Raw genomic sequence first — 7,345 nt, forward strand, 5'->3', positions numbered from 1 at the left:
CTGAGATTTCACCTAACTCCATCTAGAATGGCAATCATTCAAAACACAAACCACAAACAAAAACAGATTCTGGCAAGGATGTGGAGAAGTGGGAACTCTAAAACATTGGTGGGATTGCAAATTAGTGCAACTAATTTGGAAAAACAGTATGGAGAATCCTCAGAAGGCTGGGAACAAATCTATCATTCGATCCAGCAATACCACTTCTGGGTATCTACCCAAAAGATAGGAAATCAAACTACCAAACTAATGCATGTGTATCTATGTTCATAGCTGCACAATTCACCATAGCCAAACTATGGAACCAGCCAAGATATCCATCAACAGATGAATGGATTACAAAATTGTGGGATATGTACAAAATGGAATTTTACTCAACCATTAAAAAAACTCAATTATATCATTTTCAGGGAAATGGATGGAATTGGAGGACATTATGCTAAATGAGATTAGTCAGTCACAAAAAATAAGAAATCAGATGCTTTCTCTAATATGTGAGAGCTAGGGAGAAATGGGTCATAAGAGGAACTCTAGATGAAAAAGGAGATCCTATAGAGGAGCAAACAAGACAACTTAAAGGAGGAGAAAGGAGGGGAGAAGAAGGAAAATCTCTAAAACACACAATGTACTTAAGCATATCGAAGTCAACCACTAAGCCAAACAAGGGAGGGAGGGATGGGGAGGGAATGGGGTGGGAATTGGGTAGGGGTTAAATCAGTGATGTGTACATGTATGTACACACAAGTTTTTTACCCCAATATGATGTATGAATATAATGCACCAATAAAAAATTTTAAAAAATGGCTTGGGGTATAACTCAGAGGTCTACCACCGCTGGGTTCAATTCTCAGTACCAAAGTAAATAATAATAATAATAATAATAATAATAATAATAATAATAAACTAATTTTAAAACCATTTGAACTAATTCTGAATTTCTTTCTTTTCATTGGGATAATCTTTACACTCTTTGTATCACTTTTCAATTGCTATGATGCCCAAAGTTGAGCATAACTTTTCTTTCATTGAGGCCTAAACAGAAGTTCATAGCACATTTTCCTGGCATTGGACTTGTGTCTAAGTCTATGTTTTCTGGAAATGGTGTGAGAATTTTATTCTTTTTCTTTTTAGCATAGCATATAGATAGGACTTTTTCTTTTTAACCTCATTTTCCTCTGAACTCAAATTTTTTCAGTAAAGATAGGCTGTGAGTACTGATATCTGTTCCTAAGCAAGGAAAAGGGCTCTTCTTGAGCTTGAGGAAGGGTCAATGTGTACTGCTGCGGTGGCTGGGTACTGCATAGCTCCAGAGTGCATTACTTGTCAACTGACCCATTTTTATTGCAGAGGCACAGCCTGTATAACTCTATGAAGTAACCCTGGAGAGAGACTCAGGAAAGAAAAAGTGGACAGGAAACATAAAGGTTGGTAATTCCAGAGAAGAATGGCACTTGGTCCCACATTCTAGCTATAACTCTATATACCTGCCTCATTCCCTACCTCAACATGAGGTCAGAAACAATAGCCTTGCATTTAGGAAAAATAAAAGGTCCTGAAATGGTGAATTTGGGTTCTCTATGGCTTGTTTTTAGCTTGAATGAGTTTTAACTTCTGGCCTCAGAGACTCCATAATGATGCTAAGAGAATTGGTCAACATGACAAGGCCTGGCACTTGGTAGAGAAAGGCCTGAGGTGTCTGATGACTTATCTCCTCCTCCTCCTCCCCCTCCTCTTCCTCCTCCCCCTCCTCCCCCTCCTCTTCCTCCTCCTCCTTCCTCCTCCTCCTTCTCCTCCTCCTCCTCCTCCTCCTCCTCCTCCTCCTCCTCCTCCTCCTCCTCCTCCTTCTTCTTCTTCTTCTTCTTCTTCTTCTTCTCTTTCTTTTTTTATTACTGAGGAGTGAACCCAGGGGCATTATAACTCTGAGCTACACATCCAGCCTTTTATTTGGAAACTGGGTCTCACTAAGTTGCTGATGGTCTCAGTTGCTGAGGCTGGCCTTCTATCTGCAATCTCCTGTCTCAGCCTTCCAATTACTGGGATTACAAGCATGCACCACCATGCCCAGCACAATTAATCTATTGTAAGCCATAACAGCAGTAACTACAGATACCAGCCTCAGATGTCAGTGGGTGCCAAGGGCCAGAAAAGATTAATTTTATCTGTTAAAGATGCAAGGGATATGGCAAATATCCAGAGATAAAAGGAGAGGAGAGAGCCAATGGTGCAGGCCCATTCTTCTTGATACAGTAATTGATAGCCAAATAATTTATTGGGGTGAAGGATGAGGAAGAATAGGAATGAGAGCCAGAAGAGTAGGAAAAGGAGGAGTGATTAAGGATTGAGTAAGAACGGAGGAGGAGGGAAAGATGGAAGCAAAGGGCAAAGTGAGCAGAAGGAGGAGAGTGAGCAGAGGAGCAGGAAAAGGAGGGAAGAGAGGAGGGTGTGGGAGAGGACACAGGAAGGGATAGTAAAGCCTTGATAGTGGACTTTGAATCTATTGAATTGAAGTGAAAAACAAGTAATTGACTGCTCAATGGTGATTAAGATTTACAATAGAAGAGCTGAGTTCCTTAAAGGGGCAAGGTTTGATAATTTTTTTTCATCAGTAGAAATGGGAGTTCATGAACAGGTTGATCTCAGTTATAGAGATAGAAATTCACATTTTGTCCAGTTAAATGGTTACTTGAAATTTTAAATCTGCCAGAAAGTAGCAACATCCACAACATTTTCAAATTATGTCAAAATTGAATAAAGTTTAGAAACAAATGAGACCAGACTAGTGCATGAAGCTCAGACAACAATTAACTACCCCTTGTAAAAGGGAAGAATTATTTCTTAGAGATGGAGAACAAGAGATTTCTGGGAGTGATGGCAATGTTCTTTCTTGACATTGTCAAGAGTTAGGCTGAGTGGAGCTGGTAAGAACTAAGCTGAACTGCTCTCATGATGTACTGGAACAGAGAAGGAGAAATAGTCAGTGTTCTCTATTACACTTAAAAGATCCTGGACCTAATTGGGTGAGGTGGTCCACATCTGTAATCCCAGTACCTAGGAGACTAAAATAGGAGGATTGCAGGTTTAGGGCAAGCCTCAAAAATTTAGTGAGAAGCTCTTTCAAAATAAAAAATAAGTAGCTGGGCATGGTGGCACATGTCTTTAATACCAAAACTGAGGAGACTGAGACAGGGAGATTGCAAGTTTGAGGATAACCTCAGCAACTTAGTGCGACCCTGTTTCAAAATAAAAAGAAATTTTAAAAAGGGCTGAGAGATTGGATGCTCTCCCTAATATGTGGAAGCTAGGGAGAAAATGGGTCATAGGAGGAATTCTAGATGAAGAAGGAGATTCTATAAATGAGCAAATAAGCTGACCTAAGGTGATGGGAGGAGAGGAGAGGAAAATTCTCTTATGCACATGATGTACTTTAACAAACATATCAATGTCAATTACTAAGCCAAACATGAGAAGGAGGAAGGGGAGGGAATGGGTGGGAACTGGGTAAGAGCTAATTGGGTGATGTGTGCATGTATGTCTCCACCATCTGGCATCCGATTAAGATGTATGAATACAATGCACCAATAAAAATTTTTAAAAATTAAAAAAAGAGCTGAGAGTATAGCTTAGAGGTAGAATGCCTCTGGGTTGAATCCCCAGCACCCAAAACAAAATAAAGCAAAACAAAAAGGAAACAAACAAAAAATGAAGATCCCAAACCTTCCCAGAATTAACAAAGTCCTATAAGAATCCATATATGCCTACTATTCCAACTTCAGTTCACCAGTGTTTCAGCCATTCTTCTCTCCCATCCATTTAACACTATATATATAGTCTTTGACTCAGGCATATTCTTTCTCTGGCTGGGAAATAAAAGGACAAGTATCCTTGCAGAAATTGGGGTTAAGTTTGTTGACTTGCTGTGGGGGTACAAAAAGAGGCTAGGGGTGACAAGGGTTGGGAAGGTGCTGATTGCCCCTAGAGGGTCAACAATAGCAGAGTACAAGGTAGGTGGAGAATTCTGTTTTGAGAGCCCAATTTTCTCCATAACTATTGTCCTAAAGGTAAATATGAGATTAAAGTAAAGGTATTTCAAGCAATGGATAACATGGTGCTAAGAGATGTAGTATTAGTGTGCATGTACATGTATAAGTACACATAACACAAGGGCAGTGAGTGCATGGATATGAAACATAGTTCCATTATTCCAGGGCGGGTCACAGACCATCAGTGCCCTTCCACACACCCATCAGGAAGCACCTTCCTCCCTATTCTTTCAAGTAGACACTAACTTGCCATGCAATAAGGGGAAGTATGTCAGACATTTAAAGAAGCGAGAGAAAGAAGACCTGTAAGGGGCCTGCTTCTGACACTGGAAGCTAACAGATGGCCTGCTTAAAATCTGACATTTTCCTCCTCCCTTTTCCTGATAGGAGCATAATAACATACCTCCTCCCCTTTTTTTCCTTCTTCCACTCCTGATGAGAGCATATTAATATGTTTCCATGCTCTTAATCAGTTTACTAACTGACCTGACACATGTGGATCTGAGTAAGAAAGGACTCAATGATGACTTAGACATCAGCTGTGTCACTTAAACATCAACTGTGTCCACTGATAAGATACCACTATGACCATGAAGATCTGATTCTTAAAAAAGATTCAATCTCTCTGCTCAGGGAAAATCTAGAGCTTGTTCCTGAATGCATAACTTCACTGGATTCCCGTATATGCTAGCAAATCAATACATTTATTTTTTTCTTCTTCCCAAAGTCTTGTCCCAATTATTTGACTTGAAAAATTGGGGCAGGTACTGGAATTCAGTTACAGTTTTTGGCACCCCAGATGGGACCAGAGTTCAGCCCTTGCTCTAATTGCCTAGAGGCTATGCAAGCAAAGCTTGGATTTGGGAGTCGGGGTGGAGGAGTAAGCCTAGGGTAATAATGTTTTAACAGAGGTGCTCTCCTTCAAGGGACGATGAAGTTCAAAGACTTCCCAGTAGCTGCCAAGGTTTGTTTGTTTGTTTGTTTGTTTGTTTATTTGTTTTTACTGGGAATGTTACCCAGGGTCCTTCTACCTCTGGGATACACTCCCAGACCTATTTTATATTTTATTTGAAAATAGGATCTCACTAAGTTGCTGAGCCACATTAAGTAGCTGAGGCTAGCTTTGAACCTACATGATCCTCCTGTCTCAGTCTCCCAAGTACTGGCATTACAAGTGTGTGCCACCATGCCCAGTCTTGCCAAGGTTTTAAATACCTTGGTAAATTCTTGATTTTCTCTTCCTAGGTGGGTTCAGCATCCTTTGCCATTTGGATTGAGTTAGGAGGGAAGAAACTGAATGCAGTAAGTTGTGACAACCCTGACCATCTGAGTAAGTTTCCCTTGGAGTGCACTGACTCCATAACCCTTTTATTACACACATCTATCACCCCTTATGGGGCCAGAAACTTTCTGTGGCACATCTTGTGCTGGAATCATGGTTAAGTGGGAACCAGAGGATGTCATCTAAGGGACTTGTCCCTGTCTGTGAATGCAAGTTCTTGTCCTCCTGGCTGATTTGTTGTCTGAAGATTTCCATTCATCTCTGTCTATGGACCCTTCTGGTTGATTCTGTATGTGTGTTTGCTTGTATCTGTTTTGTTATGGTACAGCAAAACTGCACCGGTGTGAAATGTAGCCTCGGGTTCTTGTTCTGAGTATATTATAGAAAGAATAGCCTGAACTCTTCTGCTGTAAGCTTAAGTCATTTTATTATTACAAAGGCAGAAGGATAAGACAGAAATTAAAGCACTACATGAAGGATGTAGTGGGATAATTTGAAAAAAAATCACTGAAGTTTTGAATACCGAACAGTTTTTATAAAGATTTTTATGCCATATCTTTGCTTATCCAATCATCTTAATGACCTGACATAGGTTGTCCCCAGGGTAATTCTTTTGATGTGGTGATTTCTTCCTGTAGGCCCACCCTGTCTCCCATACAGACCCAAGCCTTTTGTTACAACCCAAATTGTGTTAATTGATTATCAAAATCAGGGACCCCTTGAAGGCTTGTAGCATCCTCCCATAACCTTGGGGAATTTTAGCTTGCCCTGGAAGTTGTTTATTATGTAAAACTTGTCTTTAGAATGCAAAGGCCCTGGGCTACTTCTAGTCTGGTAACTCTGCAAGGTTCTTTCTCTGAGTGTCTGCATGACACCCAGCTCTGATTACATTCTATATTTTAAAATCAATGCCAAAGCATTTGAAATCAATACATTTTGAAATTAGTACCAAAGACATTTCCCAATACCGGCATATGTTTTACCTTTGAAAAATGGTCTACTACGGGATCACTTTGAAGGTTTAAGCTACATGGGTTATTTATGACTATATGGGTAAAACAAAGAGAAAGATGAGGTTTTACAATGACATAATCTGGCTGATTTATGTCAAAGAAATGTAGCTGATGATATATAAAGTATTCACAGTATGATGGGTGTGATCTTATAGTTGGACTTTTTTGACTGAAAGGAAAGTGAAAGTTTCAGTGCAAAGGAAATGACAGGAAATGGCTCAATAGCAGTACAGACTTTATTTGGGTAAAACCTGTGGAGTGGAGTCTCCAGGAAAGCATGGAGTCCATGTCTGCTTACAGAATAGAAGTTTATATAGGTTGTTTAAGGAAAGATTTTACAGGGAGGGGGAGTGGCAGTCATCTACTGCCAAGGTAATTGTTAAGGGGAGATTCTTGGCAGCTCGGTCAATGGTTATCTATTGCCAAGGAGCAGGTTTGAGCAGAACAACAGGGCTTTCCCTTCTGTAAGCTGTATAGGGATGGGATAAGCTAAGTGATTATTGAGCAAGTCTGAGTCAGACAGTGGGTACATTTCAGTGAGCAGGGAGAAGGGTGTACCAGGCAAGACTTGGAAATTTCTGATCAAGATAGAGCCACTTTTTTTTTTAATTTTTTATTGGTGCACTGTATTCATACATCATAGTGGGATACAAAAAACTTTTGTAGACATACATGCACACATCACCCAGTCAGCGCCCACCCGATCCCCACCCCATTCCCTCCCCATCCCTCCTTCCCATGCTTGGCTTAGTGGTTGACATCTAGTATTATAGCAATTTATCCAAAATTAAAAATGATAATCTCACATAACAGTTTCATTTGTCTGATACCAAACTTTTGATGACTTAGAGATAACATTTCAATATTTCTTTTTGCTTTCTTTCTTACCAGAGAATATTTTTTTCTTTTTTTTAGGTGAAACTATCATATATCTATATATTTATTTTTCAGAAAAAATCTATCCTAATATGGAATATGGACAATAGATACCCAAAATGATCTCGAAAAAG

Source organism: Muscardinus avellanarius (genome assembly GCF_963383645.1).
Source record: "Muscardinus avellanarius genome assembly, chromosome: X".
Lineage (NCBI taxonomy): Eukaryota > Metazoa > Chordata > Mammalia > Rodentia > Gliridae > Muscardinus > Muscardinus avellanarius.